Source organism: Perna viridis, chromosome 5, assembly GCF_037379345.1.
Source record: "Perna viridis isolate PV_CMFRI_1.1 ecotype Kerala chromosome 5, ASM3737934v1, whole genome shotgun sequence".
Taxonomy (NCBI): domain Eukaryota; kingdom Metazoa; phylum Mollusca; class Bivalvia; order Mytilida; family Mytilidae; genus Perna; species Perna viridis.
Window position 1 is genome coordinate 1,284,849 of NC_142449.1, and position 16,529 is coordinate 1,301,377.

General features: G+C 32.5%; 1 protein-coding gene across 4 annotated transcripts in view; it reads left to right on the top strand.

The window, feature by feature from the left end:
• Positions 1-945: 945 nt before the first annotated feature.
• LOC148615538 (uncharacterized) overlaps positions 946-16,529 on the top strand; it is a 62,825-nt gene continuing 47,241 nt past the window's right edge. The window contains exons 1-4 of one of the 4 annotated variants that reach the window (XM_088581868.1): positions 958-1,025; positions 6,729-6,874; positions 9,231-9,296; positions 10,226-10,299. The gene's annotated coding sequence lies outside the window, so the exon portion shown is untranslated. Of the gene's footprint in view, positions 1,026-6,728; positions 6,875-9,230; positions 9,297-10,225; positions 10,300-16,529 lie in introns of all 4 variants that reach the window. The other 3 variants (XM_088581867.1, XM_088581866.1, XM_088581865.1) reach the window with 3 other exon arrangements.

Consider the following 16,529-nt stretch of genomic DNA (forward strand, 5'->3'; position numbering starts at 1 on the left):
AATCTGAGGAGATACGGAAATCTGGACAATTGCACGAATACGGAATAACTTTGGGTAGATCGAAAGACTATGCTATCTTCTTAGTATGAAATGCCATCAAAAATCCGTAATCTGCAATAGATATTGTTTTTTTTATTTACATATGTATGATCAAAAGCAAACTAAATAGACTGAACTTCCATGTGCCAGCGACAGAATTGAAAGAAAAATCTTTATAGATAATAAAACAACAACAAAAATTTACCACTTTTATCTAATTCATTAAAATTCACAGTGCCTTTGATTCCACAAAACTTTGTCTTCCATTGTATGATGAAATATAACGTGTAACTTTTTAAAACGCTAAAAGGCCTCATGCGAATCAGCATAAAAACGCAATTTGCATTATTTGCAACTAGAAAGCATGAACAAAATACATTTACGCGTTGCACATCTACAACCCGGAACTTTTTATCACCAAGTGAATGATAATCCGTGCGTGGGGTCGCAGTTTTCCTATCCTCTTTCGTCTACCCCGGACTTAACTTTTAAAGAGCAACTCGGCGGATGTTTCTAGAAAAACAGAGGACGCTTAGCCTACCGGTGCACCTGGTCCATGCTCCCAGTTTTTTTTATAGAAGTCCGAGTTGCGCGTTTACTTATGTTGCTGTGTATGTATTGCTTTAGTTGCTTTGTGTTCTTTGTTGTGTTTGTCTGTTTTCCATGTCTGGTCTTTATCCCTGGATTACATTCTTTTGATTTCCGCTAGAATCTTGATTCCCTTGATTACTCTTCCACTCGATCGCTACATTAACGTGAGTCAGAAAAAATTGAAGATAGTGAGGACTTAAATTATTCGAGTTAGTTGGATTAAGATTTATATACAGCATTGACGAATTAAATTGTCCATTTGTAACATCTTATCAAGAAATTGCGGGAATTTAGAGTTATCTTCCGCTACCTACTGAAGCGCCAATTGAAAATAACTTCCGGTCTGAATTTTGTTCGAGTGATGACCACTACAAACAGATTAACACGATTCTGAGGTAAGTTTTCTTGAATTAATATGACAGTAAAAGATGAAGGGTCTTTTTGTTCTGTTGCTTAATTTTTTTTTAAATTTATGTCGCCACTTTTTGCTAACTACATGACTAGGAATTTTTAAACATTTGACATAAAAACATAGGTCAGCTTCTTCAATCATCATGCCAAATTATTACGGCATGGCTTAACTAATCCATGAACATTCAATGATTGCATCTTGTTTCCATATATTGTTTTATAAACTTCCATTTACACATTGAATGTTTGTGTATGATGTATGTGATGTTCACCTTTGGCTTTTACCTAGAAGCGTTAAATGCTGTGAATTTCGTTTTCCTAGTAAATTATATATGATTATTATGAGAGATAACCCTACTGGTTAGATTAATTCTTAAAAATCATGATCTAATCTACATAATTATTTTTTATCAAGTCGCACTACTTTGTGGCCTTCAGTCAAGGATGTTTCTTTTACACTTTACATATGTTTTATATTTTTTATTGCTACGATGTACTTGTACATTTGTATATGTACATGTTGCATTTTTGTAATAGTAAACACTGATCTTACATTTGTCTTTACATATTTAATTTGTCTTTCATGGCAAAGACATTCAAAAATTTAATGAGAGCAACAGAAAATACAAGTATGTTTATTAAGGCCATGATTTTTTAATTTGTTGGTTTACATATTTTTGACTGGATGGAATCGGGTCGGTTGGTAAAAAAAATAAAAAATAAACTGAGAACCAGAGATACATTTCTACTGTTAATACCTTAAATAAAAACATTTTTTGATTTTCAAAGATTCCATTATCTAACCTGACACGGTTTAGAAATGGGATTCTAATCTACTGTACACATGTACATTCACAACATTTATAAACACAAATTCTCATTCCAATTTTTTAAGTGTCAAATAAATTCAATGTGCAGTACTTTAACAATGTTGATTTTCTCTATTTTTTGTATCTTTAGCCTTCCTTACTGTAAGTCACAGGAATCACACTGGGCTTTGCCAATGTCGCAGTTTGCGATTTTTTATTTGATCTGGCGACAAAAATAACCAGTTGGCGATTTTTTTTGGCGCCTAAGTTTTGTATATTAAAATTGACATGAAGTTTGTCAGCAACAGATATTCTCTCCAATTAAACAATTGTGTTGATACCTGGTCAAATTTAATTGACCACAACCAATTTACAATTGAAGCCAATCAAAAGTAATTAGACAAGGTGACCATGACCCACAAAAACCATATGATACATTCAGAAACAAACTTACTCTATAACAGAATAAATTAAATCCAATTAACAATGACCATCCCATCAGAAAGTGTCTAAAACACTTCGAAATGCAATAATTGATAAAAGATTTATGGATGACATTTGTTTACACTTTTGTCATGTGTCTTTTTTGGTGGGGAAATCTTTAACAGATAGATGGGGATTCCCAAATTCTAATTATATTCAGATAAATAGAATTCGAAATAATTGAAAAGGGACACAATTAATGGTCAATGGTAGTTTGCTAGAAATTTTATCACTTGAAAAAAGAATCAAGTTTGTTGAAAGTTTATAAATAAAAAACAAAATTACATTTTAACTTAATTAGACCACAAAGGACAATGGTCAACAATGAACATGTTTTAAAATTAGGGACTATATGAACATAGTAATATAAAGTCCTTGATAGAAATAAAACACCTTTTTCTGGAGTAATACTTTATTATTTTGCATTTAAAAATTGACTAATGGTTTTATATCCTGGCTAAAACTAGAGCTAAAAACCTGCTTTATACATGCATCAAGAGTTAATCTTGGATACATGTATGCCATGAATGAAGGGGTTATTTTGATGAATTAATAACTCATCACTGGACTTAATACTGTCATATTTTAAAAAAATAAGGAAAAAAAAAGATTTTAGCACCCATTTTGGCTCTAATTTCTGAAAATTGGCGACAAAAATTTGCAACTGGCGATTTTTCTGGCGACAGAATTTTGAAAGCCAGAGCAGTCCCTGAGTTAAATTTAGATTAAAATATAGGGGGTAAATAGTGACTGAAATCAAGGTGGAAATTCGAGTTTTAAAACAGGGTTGGTCAAAAACATGTACTGTTTAATTTATGACTGAACATTGTTTTGGTGTAAGTAAGTTGTGTTACAGGTGGGTTTAGTAAAAAGTCAATATCGAAAAAAAAACCTACAAAGTTCAGGAAGAATTCACGGACTGAAAATTGAGTATGCAGACATATTTCATTAAAATGAAAGGAAAAACGTTTTGTACTTCCATATAACAATTACACTGAGAGAGTATATAACCTTTTTAAAAACTTTTTTCAAAAACACATTGAAAAATGGTAACTTGTATATTTGGAAGACAATGAAACTTGTCTTTTTTCGCTATGATCTCCCTTTAAAATTATCCTGTGATTCAATAATTCTTTATAAAATTTCAATTATTATTGACTGTGAAATGGTCTTCAGAAATAAAAGAAGACAATAAATTATTTTTTAACTGAATTTTTCTCAATTGTATTGTAAACTCTAATGCATCTTGCCACAGACAACGTCATAGCTTTGATATTCCCGCCAATTGTCTCCCCTTTATATATATCTACTTCCTGTTGAATGGAAAACAAACCCACTAGGTTTTTAAACTCTTAAATCATTTACAGGAACTGTCTACATTCTTTTCAATTAAAGGAATTTTGATTTTATCATCTCTAGCCAGTGTTATCTTGTTTCCCAAACTACCAAAACCCTTAAACATAATTTCATTGAAGTGGTGAAATTTATGCAGCCATTTTTGTTCGATCTTCTCACTGACTTTACTTTGTAAAGTTGAATGAACAAAACTAGAAGCAGGCATTGTCTGTAACTTTATTTTAAAAAGTAGATGTTACAATTTTGCACTTGCCAATATTTGTAGTCCGTGGCAGTAAAAATAATAATTTGAAAACTGAAATTCCAATTTTATTTTTTTCTCCTTCCTGGAAAAATTGGATCGGCGGATCTGTAAACCAATAAATAAAAAAAACTGTGGCCTAATACGAATATGAAAACTTTATTGAAATTCGGTACGCACATGTATACATTATTGTATTGATGATTGCTGGGCGGGCTTACCTGCCACAATTCATGGATAATAAGCCATTTAATAAGAGAAATGTCATTTAGCCAAAAATACCAAATGTATAATTTACTCTGTACTTATAGTCAGATAAATGAAGATTCAAATGTTCTGCAAACAACTCATTGATAACATACTTTTTGACCATTTGATTCTGAGAGGGGAGGAAGTGTAAATAGCAGGGAGGATTTTTTTCTGCTATTTCAAATCAGGATTTTATTGTTAATAACAATAGAAGATTTCTGCAGTTTGTATGGTGAAAGTGTGTGAGTGTTTCAGAAGTTTGTTCTCAGAAGAATGTAAGATAGATTTTGTTGTTAGCAATGTTGGTAACTTTCATGAACTGCTGTTTGTATGGGTGAATGTGTATATGTGTATTTTGAGCCTGTAAGCAATGAATGTGAAGTATGAATGTAGTGTGTGATGCTATGAATTTTGAAATTATATAAATAGTTTTCATATTGTAATAATCAAAACATGTTTACATCTTTATTGCTACCATATATACAGTTACAAAAATGTGGACACATAATAAAAAACATGTCATAGCTGTAGAACTGTAGCACTTATTGTAAATATGACAATTTTTTTATATTTGGATATAGTAACTATCAAAAAATTTTCATATAAACCGTAAGAGGTGGGGTTCAGCAGCTAGTTATCAGAAAGAAGAATTCAAAGAAACAAAGAAAATTACATACATAGAAAATGGAACAATCGACATGGTAAACATGCGTAACCAAAAAAAAAAGTGCCCTTTTCCGACTACAACTCTGCTCAACAGCACCCTGCCCCTTTCAATTTCTAGCTGGAGCACTGGTTATGCTTCTTTTTTTACTGTATAATTACTCCTGATTTGTTTGTAGACCTTGTAATATCATCCCTGAACTAGGATTCGTTTTTGAAAAATTCAGGTTTTCATTGGAAAACTTCAAATAAGGATTAACTTTTCCACAGTTGTACAGTGTAGTCTGCTTTCCAAACTTATCAAATCCTTAAAATTTCAAGGGTTCTTGCCTAATAGAAATTAGAACATACATGTAATATACTACAATCCAACACTTAAACACTTGTTATCAGTTTTTGTAATAAATTTTCTAGCCCTGAAAAAGTTAAAAATGAATATTCTGACCATCACATAGAGAATTAATAAATCTTCTGACCTTACTCCAGACACTTCTTACAGTTAAATGGAAATGAATAATCTTGCCCCAATGTGGTTGAAAATAAATTCTCTGACCTGTAAAATTTCAAAAATAAATATTCTGTTTGTGCAATGTAATTACAATCCACTGTTGTACATGTATTTACATTGTATTTTCTTTTCAGTGATAGGAACAAGTCTTAGGTGAATTCAGTGAAAGTTGGTATTTTTGTTTTTTAGGGTATCCTTAATGATCGTTTGGATTTTTGATCAGTTAAAAATCGGCTAAAAAACATGACTGCCATTTCTGAAAATCGAATATAGTAGTCAGACAGCAGATTTTTGCATATACATGTATCTCCAAAACCGTTAGGTTTAACCAAATTCTGACAAAAAATAAAGTATTCAGCATGATGAGATCTATCTGTGGTCAAATTTTAGTGAAAATCTGTTGACCCATGTTGGAGTTATTGCCCCTTTTAGATGTTTTTTTGCTGTTTTTGATGTTGTTACATTCATAAATCTTCTCAGAAACTACCGTACAGATTTTAATGAAAGTTGGTATTCTCATATTTTAAGATATCCTTAACAAAATGAGTGTTTGGATTTTTGATTGGTTAAAAAACATGGCTGTCATTACTAAAAATAGAACATAGGGGTCAGACAGTAGTTTTTTGCATATATCTCCAAAACGTTTAGGTTTAGCTAATATCTTTCAGTTGCTGAAATGATCCTTATGATAAGTTCTACCAAAGTGTTCATGGCGTCAGAATTTTCAGATGACTTGATGGAGTTATTGCCCTTGAAAGGCAAAAATTTAACCAGGTGAGCGATTCAGGCTCCTGGGAGCCTCTTGTTTTCCTGTTATTTGAATGTTTGTTCCTAACAAAATTTTTAGGTTTGTTAGCCTTAAATTGGACTTTGCTATGAAAATAAACAACTACTAAAAGTAATACAATCACAGTATTTTACATGTACATGTTCATGTACAAAACAAAATGTAAACAAAGTGGAACAAGACAAATCAAGTTAGGATATAACAAAATGTTTTGACTATTGATTAGACTCTTTCTTTATCATAAAAGTTATAAACCAATCTGCATGTACATTTTGTATGCCTTTAAATTTCCCTTCAGGTTTTGAGTTTATATTTAAACCTGTCCTGTACTAATAAGAACATGCAATTGTAGTCAATATAAAAAAGGGGCACAAGAGATTAAGTGTCTTCAGCAGATGAAGTAGGGAAGCCTAAAGTACATGGCGACATGCTGGTTACATGATTACAGACATGGTTCTATTGATGGTAAATTTGCATCATTTTCCTGTTCAACATCAGGGTGAATATATTGTCTTTAAACTATTTTCTATAATTTTTTAATATGATTCTGATTGAAATACATCATATGTACATTTACACTAGTCTTTCTAGTCCAGCACTGTGCCTTGTTATCGACTTAAAGAGTCCAAGATGAGCCCTGTGGTACATGTTATCGACTTAAAGAGTCCAAGATGAGCCCTATGGTACATGTTATCTGAGTAAGAGTCCAAGATGAGCCCTATGGTACATGTTATCGAGTAAGTCCAAGATGAGCCCCATGGTACATGTTGTATGATTAATACCTCCTTCACTTACACCAGTCCTTGCCTATCTCCAAAATTTACAAGATTCATAAAACTAACATGAATCATTTTGGGTAAATCCACTTCAAAAGAGTGATTTGCTTTACAATTGGTTACAAGTATGAAGAATCACTTTAGTAGTTCCTAAGAATGAATGTGATGTGTTTACGATAACAGTTCACGATTCATGGTGATTAAATAAGGTCAGTTTACTAGCACATACAATATTGTTGCTGGTGCAATGTGAATGGTACAAACTTTTACAGATAATGAATGTATGGTTTACAATAATTTACTGAATACTTTCAGTTTACTTCCTTGTGTTACCCAAACATTAATGAATTTTCAGTGGGGTTGCATTTTGTCATATAAATTAAAGCCATATAGTCTCATGCATTCTTTTGACATGTTTTACAGGAGAAATAAGTCCATATTATACCCAAAAATGCTTTCAGCTTCTTCGCTTACACACAAGACAAACTATCCTCCTTTTTCATGGACAAAGCGCTCGCTTGAACTCGTGTGTTTGTAAATCCATAGTATACTGTCCTAAACTACTCTCTGTCATTTGTAAATCAATCTTAAAAACAGTCCTATAAAATGGCAAACCAAACCAAACTAGTTCTAGTACAAATGTAAATGCTTTACAAGTTCTTGCTTTCCATTAATGATGCCTTACAAATGATTAAGAATGGTTTGCAAGCTCTTGACGAATAAACTTTTAAAAAATGTTTTTGGTCATTCATGTAAAAATTTTTGACATGTGAAAAAAATGTTATCTCCTTTTGCGAATCTATTCGAATGCATGTGAATGTCTACGAGTTGTTAAGATTTGTTTATAAATGCCTACTAGTTTAATATGATTTCTTGCAAATGATTTAAAATTGATGATTCTTAAAGATTTGTAAGAAAGTTTAATGTATGTGAAGGGAGTATTAAGAAAAATCTACAAATCTGCTGTACAAGTAAGCACTGTGATGTTTCAAATTTATTTGGATAACAGGCAGTGAATGGCATATTATTTGGAAAACTTACTGAATTAATGAAAAAGTTAAAGCTTCAGATTAAAAAAAAAATATTGCATCATTATCATGTATCATGAAACTATTAGAACTATCAGATTACAGAATATATCTAGGTGTTAGAATCTGTTACCTAAATAAAACCTATATAGATTACAGAATATATCTGATTGTTAGAATCTGTTACCTGAATAAAACCTATATCAATATATTTGTAATATAGCCCCTACCTGTTGATATTTACAGGTTGTGATAGGCCCCTGCATATTGATATTTTACAGGTCATGATAGGACCCTGCCTATTGATATTATACAGGTTGTGATTGGCCCTGCTGATTGATATTTTACAGGTTGTGATAGGCCCTGCTGATTGATATTTTACAGGTTGTGATTGGCCCTGCTGATTGATATTTTACAGGTTGTGATAGGCCCTGCTGATTGATATTTTACAGGTTGTGATAGGACCCTGCCTATTGATATTTTACAGGTTGTGATAGGCTTTGCATGTTAAATGTTGTTTCCACCCTATAAAATCTGCTGTGTATGTTACATTAGTGTTACATTGGTGACTAGCTTTATATTCAGTAGTTCCTTTGTGCAACATGTGTAAGGTTCATATTATCTAGTATTTCTTCATTTGGACTGTGTTGAAGAATTTATTAAAGTGGTGGACAGTTTGGACTTCAATGTGAATTTTTAGAAATGTACATGTAGTCTGGTCTTACCTCTTAAAAAGTCTGTTTGTTTTTGTGACATGAAATTTTGCAATACATTATTCATTGCTTTTACCATACTGAGACATGTTTATGCAAGCAAAAATACATATATACTTTTTTTTGCATTTTGTGAAATAAATCATAGATAAATCTTCCATTTGAAAAGATGTGAGAACCTAGAGGTTCACACATCTGAAGTACATGTACATGTAACCTACATAGCATCTATAACATTCTGTATTAGCTCCTTAGTCTTACTTGTCTTAACAGAAGTAACATCAAAATTTACCTTAATTTTCTGCTCTCTATACAAATAAGGGCAGAATCTTTTTTTTTTCTTTATTTGCTTTGTAATGTTTAGAATTACTTTCAGAGACAGATCGTGAACACTTGGTGGTTTTTCTGATGTCATTGTACTTGGTTTTCTTTTCCAATCCTTGTTCAGTTATCTACCAGGCTGTGACAAGTTAAAGATGTGAATTAGAATATAATGATCTTTAAACATTGTTTACAAGATTTTGAAATAATTGTGACATGCATGATGAATTGAGACATGCATTTGTTTTCTTGCAGTGATGGATTAGTACCGTATACTGTAACAGTAGAAGACCCATGTGGTGTTTCATTGTAAATATAAAGGTAAGCATAGAATTATTTGAAACCATTTTTGTTTTTGCTTGCAAGTCTATTAACAGAGAAAATTAGTGAACTTGCCATATTGGGTAACTAGAATACTATGCTTTCAACAGAATGAAAAAGTGCAGTATGCTATCAAATTAGTGAACTTGCCATATTGGGTAACTAGAGTACTATGCTTTCAACAGAATGAAAAAGTGCAGTATGCTATCAAATTAGTGAACTTGCCATATTGGGTAACTAGAGTACTATGCTTTCAACAGAATGAAAAAGTGCAGTATGCTATCAAATTAGTGAACTTGCCATATTGGGTAACTAGAGTACTATGCTTTCAACAGAATGAAAAAGTGCAGTATGCTATCAAATTAGTGAACTTGCCATATTGGGTTACTAGAGTACTATGCTTTCAACAGAATGAAAAAGTGCAGTATGCTATCAAATTAACTATTTGATGATAATTACTGTAGTATGTTGATCTACTTACATGTTGTAGTATAGTTTGAGGCGGCTGGGGCTGAAATATTTTCATTTTTGTAGACCTAGAAATATGCATGTACTTGGTGAGCTTTTTCAAATTGAAAGGATTATACAATTTACACAAGTGGTGCTTTGTGTAGATTAAAAATGCTTTGAGGCTGCTTTAGACAGGTTTCCATTTTATCAGAAGGTTGTTTTATGCAGGTTTCAATGTAAAGTAAAACTTGATTTTGTACTAGGTCTACAGTCTTAAGTTAGGGGCTAATTTATAGTACATGTACTACAGATCCCCACCAGGGTTATAATTGGCTACAAAGTTATAGGCCAATTTATAGTACTACAGATCCCCACCAGGGTTATAGTTGTCATATTATTGTCAAGACATATGATATTAACAATCATCTTTCTCTGACCACTGATTTACTGATATTCTCATAATTATACTATATTTATAGTAACCTAGAGAGTGCCAAAATAACTCTGTGGTAATCATAGGATGTCCTTAAATTTAAAATTCTGTGGAATGTTTGTAAGTACTGTTTATTTTATATAAGCAAATCCAATGTCAAAAATCCATCAAAGAAAACTATGACCAAGTTGTTGACAGAAATTGTAGGTCATGTAATTTGGACTGAAGAGTATGATAAATAAAATGTTTAAAAACAAAATCAAACAAGAAAAGTCAAATCAGTTGTCATTTTTTAAAATGTTCTTTAATTATTATTTTTATTTAGGGGAGGGGATGTACATTTAAAAAGTTCAAACTAGTAAATGTGACTGGATTGTGTTGAGCATCTCTATCAGGACATGCTCTCTTTTATTGTAAGATCTTAATATCGGCAAATAATACAGAAGCATCTGTAGTAGGATGATTTAGATATGTCTGAATCCCAAAACATGGCCAAAATGTAGCAAACCAAAGAAGATAAGAGAATAAGACGTCACACACAAAACTAAAGCATTAGCAGTATGAACTAAATGATTATTAGTTGACTAATATTAAAAATGCTGTATATAGCATAAAACACTGTTGTTTTTTTTTTATCTATCTGTGTCGAAATTTCAATGGTACACTCTTAAGTCGATAAAATACATCAGTGCAATTATTCACAATGCTATTTCCATATTGGGGGTCCTCACTTCCACTTAAATCTAAAAATAGATCTGACAGAATTTCTCTAATCTAACACAATGTTGCTAAAATACATGACTTTAGCTTTTAAATTTTGAAATAAAAACCACCATGTTATGTGGCAATGCTGCCCATAAATTAAGGGTTAAAAAGGGGGATATTTTTTTCAAATATCAATTTTTCAGTACTCACCCTTAGCCTTAAATGCCCCATAAGATATGCATATATGGGCTGCTAGATTTGTAATTTCGATATTTTTGGTTCCTTACTGTTCGTACAATTTTTTCTTGAAACTATCTTTATTATTATCCACCAGTTATATCATTTCTGTATTTCCTACTGGGCTTCATATTGGGGTAAAGATCTGGCTGAATAATTAGGAGACATATTGCACTATTCTAACCAATATAGGTCCTTGGTAGACTAGATAATATTTCACTCACAAAGCAATACAGGTCCTTGAGGGACTGGATAATAGTTCCTGATTCTTATCTGTATTTTTATGTCCTGTTACCAACATGTTCTACATGTATACTATAATGACAGTATCTTGGATCCTGGATCCTGTCTAGCCTTGTCAGTTCCTGATTTACTTTTATTGCTCATGTTTACAAGTATTATGAGTGCAGTACGACTTCCAGTAGAAGTGACGAAGCATATTAAACAATTTTGGCAAAATCTGCCCAATGACATTTAATTACATGTACCTAAGCAACTTGAGTAATATAGACAATTCATCATTAATATTTATAATAATGCAACTTAAAAAGATACCTGAGCCATCAAAAATTGTATTTGGAATCACTTCCAGCAAATGTGTGCTATGTACATATGCAAGTCATCAGTATTTACATATACATGTAATATACTTTGTACAAATATTTCTACTGGTATATAGGAATCCTGAGGCTTTTTTTTAATTATTAGTTGACCAATAATTCACAGTAAAGGAAATTTATTTTCATGGTCTTGTTGAAAGAAGTATCCATTATCAGTTGAAATTATCTTTAGAGTTTCATACTCCTCAACATTTATGAAAAAAATTGTTTGATTTCAATCAGAGCTGAAGGTTAAGATAAGTAGATGTAAAAATCAGATTATGAAAGTGGCGATGGTTAGGACTTTAAAAGATACCCTTCACATATAGTATAAAGTGTTAGAAAGAGTCATCCTTGATATAACTAAGAGGGAACCAATACCCACACAGGAAGGTTCAGTACCTACACAGGAAGGTTAAGTACCTACACAGGAAGGTTCAATACCTACACAGGAAGGTTAAGTACCTACACAGAAAGGTTCAATACCTACACAGGAAGGTTAAGTACCTACACAGGAAGGTTCAATACCTACACAGGAAGGTTAAGTACCTACACAGGAAGGTTCAATACCTACACAGGAAGGTTAAGTACCTACACAGGAAGGTTCAATACCTACACAGGAAGGTTCAATACCTACACAGAAAGGTTAAGTACCTACACAGGAAGGTTCAATACCTACACAGAAAGGTTCAATACCTACACAGGAAGGTTCAGTACCTACACAGGAAGGTTCAATACCTACACAGAAAGGTTAAGTACCTACACAGGAAGGTTCAATAGATTTTTTAGAAAGCTCATGTTATAGGAGTTTACATTGGTTCTAAGTAACTGAACTATCTCCCAAGTGTTGCTTCTCCTTTTTGATAATTGACAATTTACACAGATACATACATGTACATGATATTTTTGCTGTGTTTTGTTGTGTAAGTAAATTTTACAATGGTTTATTATTGACTATATTACAGTCAGTGTTCCTGTCTGTCCATAACAATTTATTTGTTTTTATGCCCCCGCAACGATAAGTTAGGGGGCATATTGTTTTACCCCTGTCTGTCCGTCTGTAATTCCATCCGTAATTCTGTCCGTCCCATAAGTTTTCCACAATTTTTTTGAAAATCCTTGAAGATATTGAACTGATTTTTTTGTATGTGAGTCTTTCATGATTAGTTACAGATCGAGTTACAGTTTCGTTCCGCTACACTGAGTTTTACCAAAATTATGGGCCCTGGACTTAAAAAATTCCATGGAAATAACAGTTTTCCGCACTTTTTTTGTAAACCCTTGAAGATGTTGAACTGATTTTTGTATGTGGGTCTGTCATGATTAGTTACAGAATGAGTTAAAGATATGGGCCCTGGATTTTAAAAATTTCGTGGAAATAATAGTTTTTTGCTTTTTTTTGTAAATGTAAATGCTTGAAGATATTTGACTGGTTTTTGGTATGTGAGTCTGTCATGATTAGTTACAGATTGAGTTTAAGTTTCGTTCAGCTATGCAGAGTTTTACTCAAAACCACATGCGGGGGCATCATTTGTGTCTCACAGACACAATATCACATCTGACAAAGTGCTTTTTACAATTATGAGTTATGATATAGCTGTATGAAGGTTAAATGCGGGGGCATCACTTTGTCTAGTTTGTAACTAATTTCTATAGGTTTTAGAAGTAAAATATTCTTACACTAAGTATTCAAAAACGTTTTAGCATCAATATATGGTTTGTCATTTTTATACAATCACAAAAAATTTAGCTGCCATATAATGGTATCATGCTGTCCTTGTCCTATGTTGGTTTGAAGAAGTGTATAGATTTTTATGAAATTATACCACAAGGTGCATACCACAAAAGGAAGGCTGGCATTGATTTTCAGGATTATCACTATGAAAAGTTCAAGAATTAAGGTATCAGGCTACAAAAGGAAAGCTGGGGTTGATTTTGGAGGTTTTGACTGGAGCCATGATTGAATAAAATACTCGAAAAGGGCTGAAAGCAGCCTTTTTTATTATAGCCGGGCGATATATATATATGTAAACAGATCTTTATGAAGTTATACCACAAGGTGCCATACTACAAAAGGAAGACTGGCATTTATGCTGGGGGTTGTGACCTGAACAGCTTAGGAATTAAGGACCTAAAAGGAGTCAGAAACGGACATTTTCATGATATGTGGACAATTACTTGACTAAAATTGAATGGATATAATTTTTTTCCTTGAAGTGACTTACATTTACCTTTAAAGGAAGGCTTGGATTATTTATGGGGGTTGTAACATGAAAAATTTATGAATAAAGGGCCAAAAAGGGCCACTTTGATTCAGGTCAAATTCTTATCCTGTATCAAATATTTATTCCAAATCAAATTGTGTCCCTTCTTGCCCCAACTGTTCAGTGTACAACCTCTGTGGTTGTAGCAAGCTGTGTCTAGTGAAGTCTTTTATTGCAAAAAAATTATCCACCTTTTAAATGTAAATCTTGAATGACTGTTAAAAGGTTTCAGGCATACATTTTTCATTTGGTAGTTCATGAAATGTAAATGTAAATTTTTATTTATAAAAAGCAAATATCATGGAAAATATATCAAAGGTTAAACAAACTGACATCAAGATCAAGTTTATGGAGTACAATGTTATGCCCCCTTTTAAATTGACATTTCTAATTTCCATTTTGCTCAGATAAAAATGCACATCACATTGAAAAGATGTTCTTTGATATCATATTCAAAGAATAGTTTGTACATGTTGTATGCAAAGAATCTGTTGGATAGTAGTACTAACTATATTACAATGACATGTTTGTATGTATGACATGTAACATGATTATCATAGTACACATGTATAGAGTACATGTTTATATGTCTGATGGAGACATTCACTTCATACTGTTAAGTAATGATGATTGACAACATTGTAAACAAATAAGTAAGCAGAAAACTTATACAGTTGTTACATATGTACAAAGTTATATTCTCTGGTTGAGAAAGGTCATTTGAATTAATTTTAATTGTTCAATCAGAATGTGACATATGGGTTAAATATCATTGACAACACTTTACATGATTTTACTTGTTTAAATTATAGTAACTGTATTTGTACTGGAAATGCTTTCAGGTAAGGATATATGTGACTGACTTCCTGTAGATTTTTAGTCTAGAGATGAGATAGGGCTTCATTGAACCCTTCAGATGGTTTTGTAAGGTGACTTCCTGTAGATAGGGCTTCATTGAACCCTTCAGATGGTTTTGTAAGGTGACTTCTTGTAGGTAGGGCTTCATTGAACCCTTCAGATGGTTTTGTAAGGTGACTTCCTGTAGATAGGGCTTCATTGAACCCTTCAGATGGTTTTGTAAGGTGACTTCTTGTAGGTAGGGCTTCATTGAACCCTTCAGATGGTTTTGTAAGGTGACTTCCTGTAGATAGGGCTTCAGTGAACCCTTCAGATGGTTTTGTAAGGTAGAGGTGCCTTGACATTTTAGTAAGTTTTAAATGCGTCCTGCCCTTTTTTTGAGTTTTTAAATAAGCCTCTACTGTGCTAGCCAATCCTTTTTAAGTTGCTAACATTGTTAGCAACTTCCTGTACATGTAATTTCAGTAATTTATATTCACATATGATTTGCATAATAATGTATTACTACTCTACATTATGCTGCAGATCTGTGTCATGTTTACCGCCATAGTGTCATAGTTTTAACTTAATACAAGATAAAATGTAGCTCTTGAATATCATACACATGTATTCTACATTTGTTTCTTGCTTGTATGAGAATGGGAAGTTTACATGAAATGGTTGGTTAGCATTAAACAATACCCAGTTTCCGATTCATGCATGGGGGCTTGTTACAAGACTATATACATGTACATTGTAGGTCATATACAGTGCCTGCCCTAAGCCACTGACCCAAAGCCTGTGGCTAGCCCTTGAAAATTTTGTAGGAGAGGACTGCATATACCTTAGCAGAGCCCCAATATATATAAATATCCATCACCAGTTGTTTAATCTGGTTCCTAATTTGGTTCCCTGGTCAATATCATAAGCGCCCCAAATGATCGCTAAAATCTTTTAATTTCAGAATTTTTTCCACTAGCTAAATATAGCAACTACCGAAAATTTACACTAGCAAAATTGAATTTCAACTTGCATTTAGCAAGTATTCCCCCTTAAATTTGATCACTGTAAATGTACATTTTTTTAAAAATATCATACACATGTCTATGTGTGTTTTTTGCTCGTATGAGAACGGGAAGTTTACATTAAAAGATGAAATGATGGGTTAGTATTGAATTTATGTAATATTACCCAGTTTTCAACAATGGGGGCTTGTTACAATGTACTGACTATAAAGGTCACAATATCTATATGTAGCCATTGCCTGGTAACCAGTTGTTTTGTCATTACAGTTATAAAAGAATAATCATATCAAGGGAATCAAAATTCTACCGGAAGTTACCCGTTTTTAGAACATATCACATTCATGCCATTTCGGATGTTGAAAGTAAACCAAAATCAGTGACAGAGAATGTTTTGACGATTAGGAACCTTTGATTTACCTTGTTTACCTCATCAAAAGCTTCGTTGAACAATGAGGTGGTCTTCTCAAAGGTTCTAAAAATGAGTAAGTTAGAATTACTGTCTACTGAATGTGCAGTATTATGGCTTAGACATGTCTATCAGTTCCATCCATTAAACTTAAGTTTTTCACACTTTTTTTTTCTAATATTTGTAGATATTTATCACATTTTTGGTATGTGTGTCTACCACCATGTGTTGCAGGTCAAGTATATGTTTAGTTCTTCTCTGATGATTTTTTTGGACA